A 23,802-nucleotide genomic window follows, 5' to 3' on the forward strand; every position below is an offset into this window, starting at 1 on the left:
GCCCCAGCAACCTTCCAGAGAGCTATAAACAAGTTGCTCCACAAGGAATATATAGTTAGATAACATCATCTTATTTAGCTCTGACCGGGAAACACCTACTAATGGTGGAGGCCGTGTTAAAGTCTCTACGGGTACAAAGGTTTACCGCCAACCCTGAGAAATGTGCCATTGGTTTGGTGGAAGTGAAATATTTTGGATACATTGTAGGCAGAGGACAAGTTCAACCTCAGCCTAGTAAGGTAGAAGCAGCCCTCACCTGGTCTAAACCTAAATGTAAGTCACAACTTAGGACATTTCTCAGTCTGGTGTGATATTATTGCAGGTTCATATGGGATATTTTAACTTGGGGGGAAGAGGGAAGGGTGGAAGATGGACCAGTGCACAGGTTTGAGTGTATGTAAATAAATAAATAAATAAATAAATAAATATGATTTTGTTAATCTTTGCGTCCACGAATTTAAGAATAACCAGTCCTGTCTGGCACACTTCTTGCCAGAGAAAGGAAATGTTATGGTACAGTTTATATGATCATGCTTGTAGTGTGATTTCTGCTTGATATACAATAGCACGTATTCCCTAACTGTTGATATTGCACGACCAGGTTTAAAGGGTGAACCCTGCCCATCACTTGTTATTGAAAAAGCTCAGTAACAAAATGTGCAATACATGACTTAAGCCTAAGTATTCAGTTTGTCTGATACAAGAACGCTTAGGTCAGAACAGCACACCTTCTGACCCCCATCCCCTGAAATAGTGACATCTGTCCTAGTGGGTCAGTCATACGTGTCAGGGGGCAGGGCCAAGAGACCTTACTCTTTAAATCTGTATTTAATAACCCTCTGCGGAGGCAGTACAAGAGGACACAGTGCCCGGAGGGCACAGATATAAAAGTGTCACCTGATATATGTTTATGTGTTTGTGTGTTAACGCCTGAAAACGTTTGTCTAGTACTTATTTTATGCAGAATTGAATAAAAGTTCATTTTTAAACATATACAACTTACTCGGGGATGGATCACGCCATCTCATCTTTTGAAGTGTGACTAGCATTTCCCACTGTGCATATATAGCCCCATTAAAAGGACTTTGCCCTCATAGAAGGGCTCCAACGAAGGAGCCGTTAGAACCATCAGTATCCTTTTTTAAGCCTGTATATGAATACCCCACCTTGACCTAACCTTTGACCTCCAAAACATTCAGATAGATGTTTTCAACTCATATGGGATATTGCCACTCACGGCTTCACTAAGCAAATGTCTTAAAAAACTATCCCCGGTCAGGATAATGTGGTCTCTCTATAACAGTGGAATCTGCTTGTAAGGATTTAAGATGAGCTTTGTGTACAGAGTCTGTCGTGCAAGCTCCTGACTTTCAAAAACTATTTGTGTTACAGACGGATGCCTCTGGGACAGGATTAGGGGCAGTTCTTTCCCAAGAGGTAGATGGAGAGGAGAAGCCCATCCTCTACCTAAGCCATAAATTACTGCCCAGAAAGCGCAGGTACTCATCTGTAGAGCAGGAGTGCTTAGCCACTAATACCCCTTTTACACCGCCGAAAAATCCGGGTCAGCGGCGGGTCAGACCCGGATCTTCGGCGGTGTAAATCCCTAACGCCGTGTCCCTTTACACGGGACTTCTACCCAGGTCCTGACCTGGGTAGAACACAGCTGTGTGCGGCATCCATTCACCTCCTGTCCAATGGCGGGGGGGTGCGCGCGGGGACTGGGGGCAGCCTAGCAACTTACCTTCCGGGTACAGCGGCGTCGATCGGCGCTTGAAGATGACATCGCGCTGTCATCTTCAAGCGCCGGGAAGGGCGGGAGGGGAGTGCGGGCATTTAAGCCCGTCCGGTGTAAATGCCCCTAAATGCCGGGTCGCACCCGGCTTCAACCAGGGTCTAAAAAGCCGGGTGCGACCAGGCGTTTTGGTCTAAAAGGGGTATAAGTGGGCAGTGGAGTTCTTAAAATATTATCTTTTCGGACAAGAATTTTTGTTGGTCACAAATCATGCACCCTTACAGTGTTACAGTGGATGCACACGAACAACGAGGCGATTGCTCGTTTGACCCGCTGTTTTTTGGCCTTAAAGACATTTAAGTTTGAGGTCTGGGAAAACAGCACCTCAATGCCGATGCCCTTTCCAGGAGGTTTGTAGGTCCTGGTTATCAGTGAATTACTATTACTTCCAGGATTCACATGAAAAATCTAAGCTGCAGTAAAACATCTATAGCCAAAGTGAGAAGAACAGATGTAGCGCCTCTCAGCCACCGCCGGGGCTTGCCAGAATGCCCCTGCTGGCAATCGCCAGCGGAGAGGTGCTCCATCTGACTGGGACCCGCAAGTGTCAGCTTCAGGGAGAGGGGCAGGGTTGGGGGGGGGGGGTAGTGCGGGGAGGTGGTGGGGACCTGTGGACAGTGACGGGGAGGGGACTGACGGTGAACTCCGTCAGATGGGGACGTGAGAGAGCCTTGTGTGAATTTATAAGTGTCCCGGTTTAAAGGAATAGTGTGGCAGGGCTAATGCTGGCCATACACTAGTGTGATTTGGCCACTTTTCACACGATTCTGATAGATCGAACCAAGAAATCGGGTGAAAAGTGTCCAAATCACACGTGTCTGACATCCGTTCCAATGCGCTAACCTCTGCACACCGAATCAGAGTTGGAGATCGGACATGCTGTACATCTGGCCTCTGACTCGGACAGCCTCATAGCAGCAAGGAACGGGAATGCATACGATATATAGTATGCAAAAGGACCGCATATGATATATCATATGTGATACTGCTGCCCTGGAAGGGGCATCGCATGCGACTTCTACCCGTGGAGAAGTTGCATAGTGTATTGGGGGCTTAAGTATGTATGTATGTATGTATGTATGTATGTATGTATGTACAGTATGTGGTAAGCGGTTCCCCCTGCACTATATTGTTCATACCGCCCAACATTCTGGCTCTTAGAAGAGGGACACAGGTGTGCGACTGAAATTAGGGGCGTATCTAGCTGTTAAGGGGTGTGGCCTATACTTGCATCTTCCTGTGAGGCCACTCGCCCATTTTGATGCTGTGGGGGCATGGCTAGCGGCTCTGTGAGCCCCTCTGGCTGCAGGAACAGAAGCGTTTATTCAGCGCTGCTCAGCAGATGACAGGGGGTCTCCCAACAGCCCCTCCACCCACCTGCCGCAGGACACTGCCGGCCTCGGGCGGGACGCGTGAACGTCCCCAAAAACCAGGATGTTCCCACTGGAATCGGGACTGTTGGAACTTAGGTATGTATTGTTGGGTACACATTAGATGACATTGTATTGTTAACAATGACCTGCTGTGATCAGGACAGTTGGGAGGTATGCAGTTAGGTTACCTGGCGACCATCATTGAATGGTGAATTTATTATGTTACTGTTATTGTGTGACTATTTAGTTTTAAAGCAAACAAATTTGACTATCAATATTTTTTTTTAAAAATTCGGTACTTGTGTATTTTCACGGCGCCCGATAAATCAGATGAGATATCGGCCAATATATCGGATGTGATATCGGTCGATATATCGATGCAATCCGAACCGATTTTTGACCTGTTCATAACCCCACTCTCCACTATGCATGGAGGTGATTTTATATAGTGTGGCGTGCGCGAGTCACCGAGCCCAAAGCGTGCCTGAGCGTAGCGTAGCCACTGAGCATGAGCGTAGCGAGCCTCGCGAGGGGAAGCGGATTACTGCGCTTGTCACACTATATAAAATCATTATGAACAGGTCAAAACTCGGTTCGGATCGCTTCAATATATCGCCCGATATCACATCCGATATATCGGGCGCCGTGAAAATACACAAGTACACAAAATTCTCATGTATGCCAATATTCTGTATCTGATTAAATGTGTATATGAATCCTCTGGGGTAAAAATACTAAAATGGGAGTTCTATAATATATGGGATGTTGCCCAATTTAATTGGTTGCTATGGACAACATAGAGCTATGCTCCAATTAGAGCTCCCATCTGAGTAAATTTACACCAGACTGTTATTTTGTAGACGGTATTTTTGGCAGTTACATACTTTACACAGAAGCTGCTGTTAATAAAGTTATTGTAGAAAAAGCCGAGGTTGGCGTGACGTACACTGGTTGGCAGGATGCGGGCGGCCATGTTGGGAGTGGGCAGGAGTTATTCGGTCAGAGCAGAGGCGGGGGGAGTGGCGCGGTGGTGGGCGGGACTAGTAGTGTCGCTGTGTGGTAAGGGAAGGTGCATGCAGCAGGGACCCGGAGGAGAGCCGGAGAGTGGAGTTGGGGGCAAGCCGCAGCCGGTAAGTGCTGGAAACGGGGTAAACTTGAGGGAAGTGCGGCAGACTGTGTGCTGGAGGACTATAAGTGCCCGGAGCCGGCAAATGCTTGTATGAGGAGTGGACAGAAACAATCTTCCTGCCCGTGAGCAGGCAGCTCCCGGGTGTCACCAGCTGGTGGCAGGGACCGCGGTGTAATTCCCTTGGGAGAAATGAGTTGTCATGGTGTGGTGAGGTGCGGGCGGGCAGTGTGCACCTTTGTGGGGGGATATCGGGGTTACCGTCATGAAGCTGCAGTTCCCTGTGTGATGTGTGCGGCAGTGACTGGTGATTAGTATCAGCGGGCAGAAATCGGGATTCGCATTGTGTGGGAGGATTGCTGGGTTCGTAGTGACTGGTGCAGGAGTGAGGAGGGGATCTGGGGTTGCAGGAGTGAGGAGGGGATCTGGGGATGAAGGTACAGTCCCTGGTGAAGGATTGAGCAGAAGGTCTGGAGGTGCAGGAAATGAGGGAATACCCCTCTGAGCAGGAATGAAGGGGATTTGGGGGTGCAGGAGATGAGGAAATGGTCCCTTGTGCAGGGTTTATTGGGGATTTGGGTACAGACCGCGGTGCAGGAATGATGAGAGGATCTGGGGGTGCAGGAGATGAGGTAACAGATACTGGTGCAGGAATGATGAGAGGATCTGGGGGTGCAGGAGATGATGTAACAGACTATGGTGCAGGAATGAGGTGGCTATCTTAAGGGGGTACACACATGGATGCGGGGATATTAACGTGCAGGAATGAGGTTAATATTTGGGGTACAGAAGTTCAAAATCTATTGCTGGAATAAAGAGGCTGTCTGGGGGTACATTAGGTTTTTGACTGTAACTGGTCCATCAACGAGGTGGAAATCTAGGGCGACTGGAGATGAGGACAAATCACTGGTGCAGATATATGGAGAATATCTGGGGGTTCTGAGAGAACGGTACAACAACTGGTGCATGAATGAGGATGATAGAGGATACAGAAGGTGAGGGAGCACTACAAGAATGCAGGTAACCTCTCCGGATACAAGAGCTGAGGGGGTAGTTACTGGTGCGGGATTGATGAGTTTTGGGGGTACAGGAGATAAGGGTATAGTAGCTGGTGCAGGAATTAGGAGATCTGGGGTACTAGTAGATGCAGGATAGTAACCTGGTCTGGGGCACAGGAGATTAGGAAACACTGGGGGTCATTCAGACCTGATCCCTAGGCTGTGATTCTTCGGAGCCCAACCATCAGGTAGACGCTGGGCCTGCCATAGTCTCACCCTACCCACGGCTGCGAATACGTTTGCAGCTGTGCACAAAGGGAAAAAAATCATTCGCAATCACTCACCATTGAATGGTGTATCCCCGTGTGCAGACGCCGAGTAGGTCTAGACCAGTGGTTCTCAAACTCGGTCCTCAGGACCCCACACAGTTCACGTTTTCCAGTCACCCGACAGGTGCACTCATTACTGACTGACACATTTTAAAAGATCCACAGGTGGAGCTAATTATTTCACTTGATTCTGCGAGGAGACCTGCAAAACATGTACTGTGTGGACCGAGTTTGAGAACCTGTGGTCTAGACTGACTTGATTCTGCGATGGCTATTGGAAGAAGGAGGTAGCCTTCCCTCCCAACGTCCGGGCAACACCTGCGTTTTCCGGGGTACTCTCAGAAAATGCTGGTGTGCAGCCCCCAAAAGCCCGGCGCCTGTCACTCAACTTACGAACGGTCAGCGATGGTTGTCATCGCACAGACAGCTTGTGCATGCCCACTGCGGACTGTGCACATGTGCTGTCGTTTGGTAATTGCTTGCGCTACTTGGTATTAAATTGTAGCAATTATTGTTAATTACACACAGGTGGAAGACAGTCAGCATAGTGAGAACTGCTAATAAAATATTAAACCATACAGGTCTATAAATAATGATGATAGTAACAATAGTAGCATCCGGTGGTTATGACAGGTTTAGCTAATGCCCAGTATATTTCTTTAGTTTTTAATGGCAGTTAATGGTGCATGCATGGTAACGTTGATCTATTTATCACAGTTGGGGGATCTGGTAATGTTAAGGTACTTGTGACAAGTGAAGGTCTGGTAATACTTAGATGCTTGAGGTGCTTGGCACTGGCGGACATCCTGTAATGCTGAGGTGCTTGGCACTGGCGGACATCCTGTAATGCTGAGGTGCTTTGCACTGGTGGACATCCTGTAATGCTGAGGTGCTTGGCACTGGTGGACATCCTGTAATGCTGAGGTGCTTGGCACTGGTGGACATCCTGTAATGCTGAGGTGCTTGGCACTGGCGGACATCCTGTAATGCTGAGGTGCTTGGCACTGGCGGACATCCTGTAATGCTGAGGTGCTTGGAACTGGCGGACATCCTGTAATGCTGAGGTGCTTGGCACTGGCGGACATCTTGTAATGCTGAGGTGCTTGGCACTGGCGGACATCTTGTAATGCTGAGGTGCTTGGCACTGGCGGACATCTTGTAATGCTGAGGTGCTTGGCACTGGCGGACATCTTGTAATGCTGAGGTGCTTGGCACTGGCCGACATCCTGTAATGCTGAGGTGCTTGGCACTGGCCGACATCCTGTAATGCTGAGGTGCTTGGTACTGGCGGACATCCTGTAATGGTGAGGTGCTTGGCCCTGGCGGACATCCTGTAATGCTGAGGTGCTTGGCACTGGTGGACATCCTGTAATACCCTGTTCTCACTGCAGCCAAATTCCCGGGTCTAGCATGCAGACCTGGGAATTTTCCTTTTAACACAGGATTTTTGGCAGTGTGAACGGGTTGCATATCCGGAATTCATAAAAGGGTAAAACCCTTCTTTTTACCCGTGTCTGAGATCCGGATATGCAGACACGGGTTGACCCATTCACACTGCCGAAAATCCCGTGCTTAAAGGCAAATTCCCGTGTAGAACTTCTTCACCCGGGAATTTACCTTGCAGTGAGAACGGGGGTCCAGCGCGTCAGTCCCCGGCATTTTTATGCCGGGTAAAAGCCGTGTCTTTCTCACTCGCAGTGAGAACACGGCATAATGCTGAGGTGCTTGGCACTGGTGGACATCCTGTAATGTTGAGGTGCTTGGCACGGGTGGACATTCTGTAATGCTGAGGTGCTTGGCACTGGCCGACATCCTGTAATGCTGAGGTACTTGGCACTGGCCGACATCCTGTAATGCTGAGGTGCTTGGCCCTGGCCGACATCCTGTAATGCTGAGGTGCTTGGCCCTGGCCGACATCCTGTAATGCTGAGGTGCTTGGCCCTGGCCGACATCCTGTAATGCTGAGGTGCTTGGCCCTGGCGGACATCCTGTAATGCTGAGGTGCTTGGCCCTGGCGGACATCCTGTAATGCTGAGGTGCTTGGCCCTGGCGGACATCCTGTAATGCTGAGGTGCTTGGCCCTGGCGGACATCCTGTAATGCTGAGGTGCTTGGCCCTGGCGGACATCCTGTAATGCTGAGGTGCTTGGCCCTGGCGGACATCCTGTAATGCTGAGGTGCTTGGCCCTGGCGGACATCCTGTAATGCTGAGGTGCTTGGCCCTGGCGGACATCCTGTAATGTTGAGGTGCTTGGCCCTGGCGGACATCCTGTAATGCTGAGGTGCTTGGCCCTGGCGGACATCCTGTAATGCTGAGGTGCTTGGCCCTGGCGGACATCCTGTAATGCTGAGGTGCTTGGCCCTGGCGGACATCCTGTAATGCTGAGGTGCTTGGCCCTGGCGGACATCCTGTAATGCTGAGGTGCTTGGCCCTGGCGGACATCCTGTAATGCTGAGGTGCTTGGCCCTGGCGGACATCCTGTAATGCTGAGGTGCTTGGGACCAATAGAGGTCTGGTAAAATAAGATACTTGTGACAGGTAACGTTGAGGTGCACCTGACAGAGGTGGCGGTCGGGTAATTCCAGAGGTGCTTGTGACAGGTGGGGGCCTGGCAATGTTGATGTGTTACACATGATACGTTTGCAGTGCAGGGCTGTTGCCTGGTGGATCACAGAGTTTTCACAATGATAGATAAGGGGCCTGATTTATAGCTGTCCATTGTGAAAACTCTACGACCCATCACGCCGTTGGGTCACATGCATATTTTCCTGTATCCGCTGCTTACAGGATAGCAGCTGCAAATACATTCGACTATATGAGTCAGGCCCAAGACACAGAAAAAAATAGGTGTCTTGTGGACATAAAAGCCAGCATTACTAATGCTTTAGTATTGGTGCAAGGGATGAATTTGCAGCATGATACGGGCAATGAGAAGTTAAAGTCGGCATACAAAGGCCTATACACATGTATATACATCTGTATGCTACCCATGCCCACTCAGGACTTTCCTGGTCTGAGGTCTATGTGCACTGTGTGTGGGATACCATTATTGTGCAATTAACCTGTGCAATGTACAGTATAGGAAGCTTTCTCCTCTCACTGAATCAGTCTTCCTAATGCTATCACTGTGTGGGAGAGGATCTGCACAGTGACGTCCATGGATCTGACTAATTGTAGGTTTGTGTGTGCAGCTCCGTGCAGCAATAAATGCCATTTTAATGCTTTTTGTTAGTTTACACAGAAGGCCAGTGCTCGCTCTCATGTAGACTGTCTCCCACCTCACAGCTGCCCTTCTATTCATGTTGGAGAATGTCATAGCTGAAATCATGGCAGTTAATCAGATTATTAATTAGCTCACGTTTGGTGCTCGCTCTCTCATATATGAGAAAATCAGTAAAAATGCATGAAAATGAACGGGGGCAGAAGGCTGTGGCTTAATGACATTCCCATGCTCTCTTAAACGTGTTGCGCTTTTAGCAATGCAATCTGTTGGCCTTGTGTGCGTGCGGCAATGCGTGACAAATAGCGCATCCTGTGTTCTAGCATTCGTAACTCGGCGTTTAAACTTTAGAATGCGACAACTGTACCGAGATCTTTAGGAATCCATTCATTGATTTTTATTATTTTATTATTACACCCCCAACTTTTGCCATATGAGAAGCCCCCTAACAGTGGACTGGTCTGAAAGAAGCTGCAATGATGGGATGTAATACAGTTATATGGTAATAAGACACAGATGCCGACAGCTCTGGCCTGCCAGTTAAATCGCCTCCTTGCCCTTTTCAGACAGCTGCTTGTCTTGGCCATGACTCTTCTCTGGGGGATTGTGGGAGTTGTAGTCTTGTCTAGCCAACCCCCACCCCCATGATTATAATCTTTCCCTGCCAGATGTCCCTGTCACTAAGCCATTATTATTGCCTTCACTGTGTGCTGGTGTTCTTGTGCACCTTTATTTTTGGTGTAAGAAGCCCAATGCAGCAGCGCAGGTTGGGGGTACTATTTTATTTACTTGTGTTACCAACAGTACCCAATCAGATTCCAGCTGTTATTTATCAAGCAGAGATTAGTCTGTGGGGGGAGATGTCCTGAGTAGTCCAAAGCCGGCACCCGCCACAGGCAGGGACATAACTTTTCCTGCTGTGCAGGGCCATCTTAAGGATTTAGAATCAGTTTATTGCCAGGTGTTCCAATACGAAAACATAATAAACAGGAATTTGTTTCTGATAACTACCACTCACTGTGACATTACAAAACATGCAGTTCCTTACATCGGACCAACAATAACCATACATAAGAGGCAATTATAGATACATGACTATATGATTGGGACGGGGTGCGGGTTACGGTAATGAGGAATTGACTAGGATACAGGTAGCTGCCTGGGGGAAAAGCAGTTGGGCTTACGGGCCTCCAAAATCACCCAAGAAAGGCCTCCAAAAGCTGGGGCAGATTGGGCTGCGAGCATCTGCTCCTGAGCTATTTGGGAGGCAGTAGAGGACATCGGAGTAGCAAGGCAGCATTCTCTTCAACCAATCAGAATGAAACATTCTCTTCCTGCTTCACAACCTGCAGTCAGACATTGATTGGCCATGAACATGTTGATGGTGGATGGCTTGGGTTATCTACCAATCAGAGTGCTGACACATTGGTTGTATGGAAGCAATTGGACAGAAGGTGCAAGACTGCAGGAGGGACATGTTAACATTTGTTGTAAAATCAAATACAGTTAATGGTTGGGTAGGGGCCTTAATACATTGCTTTGCCCAGGGCCTACAGTACTGTTAAGATGGCCTTGCTGCTGTGGTGTATGATCAATGACACCTGCAGCTGTCGCAATCGATAGCTTTAGAGCTTTAGGTGTCGTCCCTGACCGATTATACCTCGACCCCGCATATCGGCGTACATGGCAACCCTGTCATTGAACACACGGCTGGTGTAAACCATGAGGGGAAGCGGTATCCACGCACATAACATGCTCTGATATTCCCTCCCATATCAACGTTTATTACATTTACCTATATTATGGTATATATGGGCACAGCCCAGTCCTCCCTGCACACCTTGGATAAATCGGCAAACCCCATCTTTGAAACACTCATCCATCTAGCCTTTTCGGGAAGTGGTTGAAAGGTATACAGCAGGGGTGGCCAAACCGGTCCTCGAGAGCTACCAGCGGTCCATGTTTTCCAAAAACATAGTCAAACCTGCTGCATTCATTCCTAGTATAGATCCACAGGTGGCCTGAGGCCCATGACCTCAGATCCTGAGGACAGGTTTGGCAACCCCTGGTATACAGTGTCTCGGTTGCCATGCAATAGGTTGACAGAAGAAAAAGGATGACCTGACAATGGTTGACACATGAAAAAGTCTACATGAGTTCACAATTTTTAGACTTTAATAATTTACCATCCATGCGTACGCACTCCACTAATCGGGGGTTTGTGCCAACATTGGGAAAAAAACCCCAGTGTAACTCATGTCAACCTTTTCATGTATCACACTTTTCCATGTTTGTCTGTGTCGACCTATTGACTGTCTACCTAGACAATGTAGACCTTTCAGTGCACCCCCTCCCTCCCCACCCTTTTCTGTCCCCAGCAGTTAGTACAGCCCCTGTTATCAACCTCTCTCAACTTTCAGACTCAACACAAACAGCTGAATTCATTCTTTGTTGCAGCCTCTACATTGTTTTGTCTTTTCCCCCAGGAGTTTCCCTTCATCCCCTTTCACAGTCTCTTCTGTGCCAGCTCTGTTTGTACTCTGAATACTCCTTTCCTGCACTTTCCTCTTCTATCTCCTAATCTCTCCTTTTTATTATTTCCCTTTCCTCCTCACCTCCTGGACCTCTTCACCTCACAACCTTGTCCTGCCCCCTCATTCAATTATTCTCCCTTCAGTCACTCTATTATTCCTCTCTCCTGCTTTCCCCTCTGTGCTGTGTCTGTATACAGTAGCTGTCACTTTGCACCTACACATTGTGACACTTGTCATTGTCTCACAAACATTGCAGCAACAGAGACCAAAACACAAGCACTGCTCAATGGGAAAGAGAGGAAGGGGGGCTATGCAAACTTTGTACATGGGGATCCGAAATAGCTAACGTATGTGCCTCTGAACATTTAACCCGTTCTACCTGTTCAGACACCTGCTGCTAAGTACTGATCTCTAATACAGTGGTGTCATTGTAAAGTTGTCTCCAGTCTGGAGCACGCATTGTTCTGTTGGTCTGTGGTTACGTGCTGCAGTGTAGGTGATGGGGCTGGGCGAAGGTCAAAATTACCCTAGTTTTGCATAACTGTTTATTTTATAATAACATTAGTTTTATTGATGGTCACAATATATACAAGTGAGCAGAAGATGGGGTTTGTAAGTATAGAGTTGCTTTTCTAGAATCTTATGTTATTTAACAAGTGTGTGTGTGTGTGTATAAACAATAAAAAGTGATTAATAATGTAAAACATTTCATTTTAAAACACAATATCACTTTTGTTTTCAAGATACAGCAATAGGTTCATTTACATCATTATTAATAGAGATACCACCTTATGCGATCTAGCTATTTTTGTACTGTACCCTACGTTTCATCTCAAAGACTTCATCAAGGGTTCCTTAAACCGGGTCTCCACACAGAATTGCAAGTGACGTAATTAGCTCCACTTGTGGATCTTTTAAAATGTCAGTAAATAATGAGTGCACCTATGCACCTGCAGGGTGACCTGGATAATGTGAACTTCTGGGCGTACTTGAGGACCGAAGTTGAGAACCATTGCGTTAAACCACTACAAGCTTGGACGAAATTAGGTTATGGTATACAATTGGTCCCGTCTATCTTTCAGGGCGGAAATACAAACATCTAAATAAAGGTATAGATCAGGCATGTCCAATGTTGGCCCTCCAGATTTTGTGAAACTACACATCCCAGCATGCTTTGCCACAGTTTTGCTATTAGAGAATGCTAAAACTATTGCAAAGCATGCTGGGATGTGTAGTTTCACAACATCTGGAGGGCCAACGTTGGACATGCCTGGTATAGATGGTATACCTCAGAGGTGTTCTTACGAATGGACCATCAGAATGGTATTCAGATGTAGTCTGTCCAATGTTATCTTTCCTGAGTGTCTTTCGCCACCACTGCTGGTTTGCTTCAGCGTGTATCCAAATGTTTGGAATATGTGGGAAAAATGCTGCAAAGCAAGAATGCTTTCACAAATACGAGTCTAAATTGTTTATTTGTATCAGTTAAAAAAAAATGCATTTTGAATGAACATAAGAGAAATCTAAATAAAACATTATTTGGTGTGACCACCATTTATTTGCCTTCAAAACAGCATGAATTCTTCTAGGTACAATTGCAGAAGGTCAGTGATTTTCTGGGATAATAGTCAAGTGTATGATTTAACCAATCATACCAAGCAGGTGATAGTAATCATCATTTTCATATGTAGGTTAAAACAGTCATTAACAGAAACAGCTGTGTAGAAGGCTTAACACTGGGAAAGGAACAGACAAACTCTGCTACAAAGGTGAGGTTGCAAAAGAACGTTTCATGTAACAGTTCATACTCCATGGCAAAACTAAGCACAGGCGCTAAGACACAAGGTGTTTATTTATACTGCATACTGCAGTACACATACTGCATCAGCAAGGTCTCTCCCAGGCAAAGATTTCAAAGCAATCTGTGGTTTCAAGATGTGCTGTTTTGAAGAAGAAGAAATGGGCAACCTCGAGGACGATAGATGTGGTGATTGGCCAAGACCATCAGATGAAACGCACACCGAGCTGTATTTAATTGTTTATCAAGCCCAATCTCCCAACTACAGTGATGGGGCAATATTCAGTTGATCGTTTTAATCACGTTTTTTATAATCTAGTGTAGCCACGCTCAGCAGCTAGACCAAACTAATGGTCTGGCCATAAGTGATCTTCATAGAAGAATTTCTACCAAAATGCCATACCTTCAATGTCAAAACAAGAGACTTAATTATGCATGAAAACATGGAACTGGGGTGCAGAACAATGTTGGACATTAACAGAAGGCAGTTTGGGGAAGGGCTTTAATGCAATCAAGTGTTGCATGGTGGAGGTTCCTTGCAAGTTTTTGGTTGTGTTTACGCAAATGGAGTTGGGGCTTTGGTCAGGGGTTAATAGGTGTCCTCGATGCTGAGAAATACAAATGGGTACTAATCCATCATGCAGTACCATCAGGGAGGCATCAGATTGGCTCCAAATTCAATCTGCAGCAGGACAACAATGTCAATAATAATTTATTCAGCGTAAAGAAGAACAAGGACTCATGAAATAATTAATATGGCCCCCACTAGCTCTGTTCTCAACACCATTGAGTCTGTTTGGGATTACACGAAGAGACAGAAGGATTTGAGCAAGCCTGTATCCTCAGAAGATCCGTAGTTATTTCTCCAAGGTTTTTGGAACAACCTCCCTGCCAAGTGTGCAAGTATACCTAAAAGAATTGATGCGGTTTTGAAGGCAAAAGGCCCCCATACACTATGCGATTTTTGGGCCAATTCCACACGATTTCTGCACTTTGGCCGTTAAATTGTGTGAAATCGGCCCAAAATTGCATGTGTGTGACATTTGATCCGATGCGTTGGCAGAAGTTACTCCTTTACACTGCACCGCGAGCCTGGTTGAATCTGATTTCAACCCTGATCGCTACCGGGATTAAATGCCCAGTTACGTGACCCTGGTAATTTCATCTGAATGCATTTTCTCTGCACAAATTCCTGGATTGCTGCACGTTCATGTGCAATAACTCAGGATATTTAGGGCAGTGTAAATGCAGTATTATCTGTCATCCTGAGGGCTATTTCACACACTCCAGATTTGACAGCAAAAAGAGTCTGTCTGACTTTTTGCCTGACAGTTGTGCCTTTGACATGCATCCACTTTGATTTGGTGCTGTGTGAATTTGGGGGTGGGTATGACCTATGATGTCAGGTTAGGGGCTGGGCATAGCTACAAACTGTGTGTGAACAGTCCCATAGCTGCCTGTGCAGCACTGACCATGTGACAGGCCCCATTATAATCCCGTCCCGACTTGTAAATCGGATGGTGTGATATAGCCCTCTGGTTTCCACTCTTCACTGAATATGCATTCCAATTAATTTGTTTATGAACAATGGGGCTAATTCAGCTTCGAATGATAATTAGAGATTTAGCAAATCAAGTGATTACCGATTGGCATTGGCCAATTAGAGAGGGAACCTGCGTATGGATAGTAAACGCCATGATGTCTGACTTGGAGGAGGGTCTGTGACGCCAGCGATGACCGCTTCCACCCCGTCCCAATCTTAGATTAGAGAAAGAGTCAGAACTACTCACATTTGCACAAACTCCAAAAATATTTAGATGGTTCGCCAATTGTGTATGGATTTGCGATGGCGGTTAGTGATCCATCCGCACAACCATCCTGGAGGCAAGTTTTGGATCTTAGCGAATCTCTGAGTTTTAACTTGTGGGATTTTTTTTTTCTTTTCGTGCTATATACACAAAATACCTCATGAGTAATTGTCATTTTAGTTTAAAAGGCAACCGGGATTTAATTTAATTGTGTATTTATTTCTGTGCATATTTGTTTTAGTGGAATGAATGGGAGCTGCCATCCTGTTTACACAGCTGATATTCAGTGCAGTTGCATCCATGGTACAGCTCTACAGAACACCATGGAATTAGTACAGTACTTGGTTGACTTTAAGATTAAGGTTTGAATATCTACGTTTGCTTTTCTGTTTAACTGAAATTACATTTTTAAAGTGACACTAAACCGACTATTATACAGTAACAGTTATCCAAGCGCTCGTACTGCTGGGGAAGTAATCTGAAGTGACAGAAGTGTTTGTTCTTGAAAGGTATCTCCGGGCCCATAGGTAGAGATTGATCTTCTGGAAGTGATCCCGTCCCCGCCCCTCGCTGGTTGTGCTGAGATCATTGCAGTGCTTTGGTTCTCCTTGCCAGAGAAGGAAGTACCACCCTCTCGCCTAATTAAGTTATTACCTTGGTCTATTAAAAGGCTGTGAATTCTAGCAGGTAGCCCTGGATAAACTGGAGCATGATGTTGCTGTGTTGGGGCTGGTGCATAGTGAGGCTGGCCCTTGCCACAGATGGTTTGTGTGGCTGTAACTCTTTATTGCAGTTTACCTTTCCCAGTATGTTCCTGCGTTTCAGATGGGAACCGTGGTATAGTTAGGGGTTGGAAGAATGTGCAGTGTTGCAGGCTTATTGAATCCGGTATGGGCATTGGGTCGACCGCTGAAGGTCCATAGGCCTTAGGTTGACACCTAAGAGGTCGACACAAGCATTAAGTCTACAATGGGATAGTCAACATTTAACATCTAAAATGTCGACATGAGTTTTTCACTTTTTTTTACCCGAATTTCGACATGGACACGGTCTAAGTGTATCGCGTCCCCTCGCATGGCCCGCCATGCTTTGGGCACAGTGCCTCTGTGCTCTGGCCGCTATTTTATTCTCTGTCTGTACAGTGGAAAACCCATGTCAACATTTTGACTGTCGACCTTCCCATTGTCGACCTAAGGCTTGTGCTGACCTTCAGACCTTAGCCATGTCAACCTATTTTAGATCGAGAAGGTCCGAAGGTCAACATGTTGACCTTCAGTGGTTGACACAACGCATGTCGACCTTAATGACGTATCCTATTTGCTTCAGGCCATATTTCTTTTGATCCTGATATAACCACTAGCTCACAGCCGGTGTTGAGTGTGAGCTGTGTGGCCAAGGACCAGGTGGGTTCTTATACGTAGCACCCTGCATGATGGTTTTGCTGGAGGTAATAGATCTGTGTGAGCAGGGGAGTAGGAGGCTGGTGAGGTCTCTGGTCCTGCGGCAGGGAAGGGTTAAATGACTGGCGCTCAGCGAGAGATGTCTATTAGAGCGGAATGAAGGCGGATGACAGGAGGATATTAACAGTTTTGGCCTGAAGGTGAGGAATGGGAACTCGAGCAACAGCTGCTGTTTTGTATAGAAAGGGATTCTAGAGGGCAGCCCAGAAGCTGAATATATGGAAATTCTGGACATAGGGTCCTATCAACTGTCATTGGGGTTGTTATCACAGTGAGTATCACTGAGCAGCCCCAGCACACACTGTACAGTAACTCATGTGTCTCTCTCTCTCTGGGTAGAGATTGTTCAAATCAGTGTACAGCAGGGAAAGTATATATATATATATATATATTCGCCCATATGCAGTGGTATAGGCGTCTCAGGCATCAGCTGCATCTGTGCCTGGTGTGCTACTTGTCACCATTATACAGCACCTGATTTATGCTAGGTGCAAACATCCGCCTACAAGATGCTGTATATTTCATCCGTATTTGTGCCGGCCTCATTGAACTATGCCAGAACCCCTTGTTACAGCCTAGCTGCACGGCTTTGTTCATAAGGGTAGATGCGCATGAATCTGCATTAGCAGCACTTGCATGCATCATCTTCTGATCATGCACATTCATTACAACTGCGCACGGAAAACGCTGCATTGTCCCCTAATTATGGTAAGAATGTCTGAATACACCTGTTCTGGTTCCATTATGTAATTTAAGGTTAAGTAGACAATAGACTAGAAAGACAAAGCGGCCAACCAAATTGGCGATTAGGTAAGCAATGCACACCCACCAATCGGCTGCTCAGTGTTTCGGGCCAGACATGACAACTGGGCAGGCATTTTAAATTGCCCCCCTTAGTTGTGATGTCCGTGTCGGTGGTTGGCATGTTTCCCATACACACCTTCAGATGCACCGATATCTCTCGTACATATCTGCATCAACTGCTGCAAAGCCGGACTGAATGTGAATGAGAGCCACCAATCTGCTACCGATCTATTGTTCGTCGCTCAAACGAGCAGTATGACCCAGATGTATCAAGCTTCAAAAAGTGATAATGGGGAGTGTGATAATCAACCAGCCAATCAGCTCCTACCTTTCATTTTTCATAACCCAGCCTGCAACATGACCGGAGCGGATTGGCTGGCTGTTCATCACTTTCCATTTTATCACTTTTTGAAGCTTGATACATCTGGCCCTATCTTTGATATGATGGTTTGTTAAACTGAGGTATACTCATACTGTATGGATACTTAAAAAAGTACTTTAAAAATGAGCATGGTTTTGATGATCATGCCAAACTGTTATTTTTTTTGATAAATATAATGATTTAACAGGAGTGCCAGGCAAGAGGCGATCTTGGGGCCACATGTGGCCCTACCATACTTCACTTGCAGCTCCTTCCTGCTTTTGATGTAGCTTTTTAATGCTGGTCTCTGGCCAGCTAGTATGATTATAGATTGGTGTCCTTCATCGATCAAATATTTAAAGGTTTGTGGGCTGCCCGAATCCCCCTTCATCCATGTTCTGTATCAGGTTTGCCTACCCTTGGTTTATAGATTGATGGTTTGTAAAATGACATCAATTTGCATAAAATTGTAGGGCTACTAATCGGGGATATTCAGCTTCGATAAGTTTGCAGACAAAACAAATACAATCTCTGTAAGCTGATTAGTCCTGTCTGGCCTCCTGGTAGCATTTGGCTAAATAGCAAGATTCTGGGTTTAATTAGCCAGGAGAAGAATCCTCCTAATCCTCTAGATGAGAACATTTGTGGCGCCCGTGAATTTTGGAGACAGCCAGAAATGATTTTTCTGTCATGACCATGGGACTAAATCTAATCGTACCTAGAAGAACTGAAGTAGTTTTGTTTCTCATTCAGCATCTTCTGTAGCCATATTGTGTCTCCCGGATCCTGGTACGTGTTGTGCACCGGTGGTGAGGACATTTGGTGGGCAGCCGAGCGTGGCAGTGTTTGCGTTAGGAAGTGTCACAGTGACTTCTTGTCAGGTCGGTAGAGTCCTTTGTTCCATTAGGTCTCCTTTGTTCTTCTATTCACAACCCGGCCCATATCTTGTCCCAACAAGCTCTTGTCAAACATAACACATTTTCAAAGTCTGCATTGATGTCTGGGGCTGGGGTTACTCTTCTTAGTAATGACCGTGACTGAGCTGATGTTTGGGGCCACACAGGAGCGCCCAAATAATGATCCTTCCTATGCTAGTGGATTGTCTTTAAGGTAGTGCTTTGCAGTTAGGTAATATTTACATAATTACAGACCTAAAGATGATTCGTGCTAAAATAAATGTTATGCAATTGTAAAACAGCCCATGCAGAATCCTGTGTCGGCACTGCAATTTTACTAATGCTGTCGACATGCTGTGATATCTTTGTGTGATTGTGACCACAAATATATATGCATAATGCCCCACAGTGATCAGTCATCGTTGCGATCGTTCTCAGATTATAGATGCGTACACAATCGCGGATGATCATTTAACGATATACACAATAATATCATTAATAATATTTGCGTGCGTATCGGCTAATGTGTACGCACTATATAATTAACGGTGCGCACTCCTTCGGGTCATTATTCCCCCCCCCCCATCTCTGTTGAACCCAGAAGATATTGTACATGAGCACATGCTCTTGGATGTGGTGGCTGAACGATATAGTTAACCATATCGTACAGTGTGTAAGCACTGTATCCGTTGTCCAGAAGTACCAGGCAGTTCAAGGGAAAATCATCGCCCGGTGATTAACTAGATTTATCCATCACTGGGGAGGGCCGGTGTTCTTACCGGAGAACCCTGGCCCTGACAGATCACTCAGCACATATTGCTTTGTGCTGAGTGATCTAGTATCTCCCCGTGTGGGGAGGGGGAGGGGCGCTAAGCTGCACACCCTGGACATATGAGGTGCTACCTGCTGAGACCTGTAGTGCAGCAGTGATAATAATGGCCATCATTATACTAATAACCTCAGAAATGCAATATAGCAATGATATTAAAAGGTCTAGCATTTATATTTAGTGTGCACCTGCAAACTCCTCCTCCTGCTTGGTGTAGGACTATAGCACTGGGAGATGCTTTTGCCATCAATAGCAGAGATCCTATGTTTTTTCCACAACTGATGCTACAAAGGTCCTGATTCTAGTTGGATCGGTCCCCCGGGTGTGCGCCCGGTGGACCGATGTTAAAGCTCTCCGCATGTGCAGGTCTTCTGTGTGGGTGCCTTCACAGACCCGCACAGTCGCTTGCGGGGGGGCGGGATGGGTGAAAGGTGGCGGGGACATGCAAACGCTTGGTGTTCCCATGCAAATGTGGCCGCAGCGTAGTGTGCCGGGTGGCTGATGTTACATGACGTCATCTGCCCGCCGTGTCTTCGTCACGTCTCCACTGACACATTTGCAAGCCCAGGAGAAATCATTGAATCTGCTGCTGGCACATGTGAGAGGATCCTTGGGCGGGCACTCTGCGACTTGGTAAGCTGCGATCTTTGCAGATTACTGAGTCAACCAGAATCTGATGGTTTATTTTTATTTTTCATTTCCCCCAACCGACTTGATGCTAATGGTCATTATAATTAATAATCAGACACTCGTATAGCCAAGGAGATTGTTATAGGGCTGTGCGTACATTTATCTTTTGCCGGCATCAGTAGATTCCCCACCCCCAGCCTTTGTGGCCTAGAAGAGATCTACAATAGGTGATTGGCAGTGGTGGAAGCACTGTGTGTAACCAGCTGAAGATGTCACCTTTTATGACAGGCATCCGAGGGAAACATGGAGAGAGAGAGGACACCGATGGTGTGTACATATACATCCAACATAGATGAAGAAAAAAGAACCACATTTAAAATAACACTTTTACTGTTTATTTTCCTATAACTGCATGACATATACTGGTTCTCATACTGTATTTGTAGACGTTCTAGTGGGGAAATCCAGCCGAATAACGCCTGATGTAACCTGTGCTGCTCCGGGGGTTTGTTTTCCTTCTCTGGTCAATATTTATCTCTGTACTTTGCAATTACTATGAAACAATGTTTAGTATTGAAAGAGCAACTTATTCTCCAACCCCAATAATGGAATATAATAGTACGTTATTCCCAGTGACTTGGACGCCTCGCACGTAAATGGGACATCCCTGCTCTATATTGGGATCAGTGGAGCAAGCTTAGGCAGTACTTAATTGCATTGGCGTGTAAATTGTGTCTATAGTCTTGTAGATATCATTGGTTTTGATCCGTAAGTTGTCTCCGGCAGGGATCATGTTAACAGTCCGTCTGGTGCTTATCTAAACTCAGAGGTTTCTGTTGAGTAATTTATTAACCTGTAATGTTAGCTATTATCCAGCTGGTGGGTATGGAAAGTAGTTGGGAGCTCTCATTTCTACTATTAAAGTGCAGAGGGGAAAGATCTCCTCCTATGCAGCAGGAAGCCGTGTCCCCTCTCTCTCCTCTGCAGCCATTACCAGGTCAGTTCATTCAGGGACCTTTCTGTGCTAATGACAGGAACACATCTAATGGATCAGTCCTTCCTAGAACCTGAGTGTCCTAATGGCAGGGATGTGTTTAATGGAGTAGAAAGTATTAATTACAGTGACTGGTTCAATGGCTCAGCCATCTCTGGGACAGTATTTATACCGTGAGTTGTATGGAACCACACATCCCATGCCCAGGTCAGCAGGGCTACCAGTGTTACCCAGATAGTATTCATTCCAGCACCCTGCGTCTTTCAAATCCATTGCTTTTCCTCTTCCCAGCGTGGGGTGTCGCTCCCTGATATGGCACCTCTAGCACAGTTTGGTCTGTATTTCAGCACTGATATGCAGATCAGAACTGTGCTAGGAGCACCAGCAGAGAGCGACACCACAGGCAGGGAAGAGGAACTGCGCCGGTTCTGAAAGATGCAGGTTGCCAGTACGAACACTACACAGATGTGAAATGAGGAAATGCTGCAGATTCCAATGGTGTCCGTAGAAGGCTGGTGTCCCCATTTGGCTGTGCTGCCGCTTATATTGCTGACTTGTTTCTGGTATCAGGGTAAGAATAGAAGTACAACAGAGAATTACTCCTCATCAGGGCATAACGGCAGCGTCTCTGTAGCCACACAGAGAACGGGGTAAGGTGCACCCCTGCATAGGGTTCCTTGATTCTCAGCAAGTTCCTCCTGTCAGCCAGAAACATCATTTAAATATAAAGGTCAGTGAGGGGCTTTAGCTGGGCACTCAGGCAGACTAAGGGGCCCCATACACTACAACAATTTGTCTGAAGTCTGATGCGATTTCCCTTGAACTCCCTCTGGACCTTACCGGGAGTGATTCAATACAATTTTCTACTTAAGTGTAATTTTGCATAAGATACAGTGCATGCAATATAGCTTATGGTATACAATTGTACCACAGATCTATCTGATGGGCTGAATTAGGGGCTAGTGGGACTGAAAATGACAGTCAAACTTCCTGCGATACATCGCATGCACAAAAAACACTTCATTTTCCATCCGATTCCGATAAATCAATAGTGCCGCGCTAGCGATCTAGGAGCTCCGAACCGACGCTCGCAGGGCTTCGCATCGGATGGAAAACGCATACAATTTGCTAATTTACAAAGGTACTCTTTACCTAGAAGGGCGCCCACGATTTTGATCGTGGGCATCGTTAGTAAAAAATCGCGGGCATCGCATGCACTAAAAAAGCGCATGCGATGCGACCGACGCGATGCCCGCGATTTCCCATAGGGAACAATGTTAAATGTCTTAATTGACCCGATTTTCCTGTTCAATGTCTTAATTGACCCGATTTTTCCATAGGAAACAATGTTAAATGGCCCACAGAGGCCAAATAGGCACCCTCAAGTGTGAAATGGCCCCCACAATTGTTAACGCCACTCCACGATCAACGTCATCCCGAAGCGTGGCGAGCGCAGCGGTACGCGTCCTACGACCTTTTCATACCCCCACTATCCACGTCGGCGTGGAGTTGAGAATAGAAAGTGTGGCGAGCGCAGCGAGCCACCGAGCCCGAAGCGTGGCACGCGGACAGCTGTGAAGCCCGCGAGGGGACGTGGATACCTGTGAAGGTGTCCACGTCCCCTCGCTGCGCTCGCCACGCTTCGGGCTCGGTGGCTCGCTGCGCTCGCCACACTTTCTATTCTCAACTCCACGCCGACATGGATAGTGGGGGTATGAAAAGGTCGTAGGACGCGTACCGCCGCCCCTCGCGGGCCCGCTGCGCTCGCCATGCTTCGGGTTGACGTTGATCGTGGGGTGGCGTTAACAATTGTGGGGGCCATTTCACACTTCAGGGTGCCTATTTGGCCTCTGTGGCCCATTTAACATTGTTTCCTATGGAAAAATCGGGTCAATTGAGGCATTGAACAGGAAAATCGGGTCAATTGGGACATTTAACATTGTTCCCTATGGGAAATCGCGGGCGTCGCATCGCACCCGATTTTTTTTTTTAGTGCATGCGATGCCCGCGATGGGCGCCCTTCTAGGTAAAAGAGTACCTTTACAAACAATATATCGGCCCAAAAGGTCAGAATCGCATGCAATCCTTGTATCACCCGGCTATGAGCACTGGCGGTCGGGATCCCGAAGTCTGGATGCTGACTGTCGGGATCCCCACTGTCTGAGCCCCATACCACACCGCTCTCATCCCCCTACAATGGGAGGAATGTGATTACATTTGTACAGGATTGGTCATGTACTGTTTTCACTTGTCTACCTATCTGGCTGTTGGTGACAGGGATGCGTGGGTGCCTCCGTCAGCACGGCGGTGGGGATTGGGGGAGAGCTGCAGAGGGCTCCAACAGAACATCGCCAGGAGCTGCTCCATCTGTACCTGGCCAATAAAGCGGATTCTGATGTATCACTACAACACACTACAAAAATATTCTGGTAGGTTAATTGGCTAACAACAATGATAAACTTCATTGTGTATCTATTTTAGTGCCGTGCAGCGTGGCTGTGTACAAAGAGGCACTGTCACAGCCGTCACCTCAACACCCCTGTACAAATAAATAAATAATACTCACCTGGCGCACCAGGGGATAGCCATATAAAAGCAGCACTTCTAGAAGCTGGATCTGCTGTCCAATTACAGCAGCCCCTGTTAATGAAGCACAATTTTTGGTACTTATGTAGTATCTGGGGGAATCGGTACATCTATCAGAATGAACTTAGGTCTACAGTCATTAGGTCGACCCCACTAGGTCGACTGGCAGGAAGGCCGACCTGATTTAAGGTCGACGTGGGCCAAGGTCGACATGACTTAAGGTCGAATTTGCATGAAGGTCGACATGAGGAAGGTCGACTG

At 46.7% G+C, this 23,802-nt stretch overlaps 1 protein-coding gene across 2 annotated transcripts in view; it reads left to right on the forward strand.

The window, feature by feature from the left end:
• The first annotated feature begins 4,181 nt into the window (after positions 1–4,181).
• SIPA1L3 (signal induced proliferation associated 1 like 3) overlaps positions 4,182–23,802 on the forward strand; it is a 113,041-nt gene continuing 93,420 nt past the window's right edge. Inside the window, exon 1 of one of the 2 annotated variants that reach the window (XM_083159745.1) lies at positions 4,182–4,298. The gene's annotated coding sequence lies outside the window, so the exon portion shown is untranslated. The remainder of the gene's footprint in view (positions 4,299–23,802) is intronic. The other variant, XM_083159744.1, reaches the window with a different exon arrangement.

Source organism: Crinia signifera, chromosome 9 (genome assembly GCF_055691185.1).
Source record: "Crinia signifera chromosome 9, ASM5569118v1, whole genome shotgun sequence".
Classification (NCBI taxonomy): domain Eukaryota; kingdom Metazoa; phylum Chordata; class Amphibia; order Anura; family Myobatrachidae; genus Crinia; species Crinia signifera.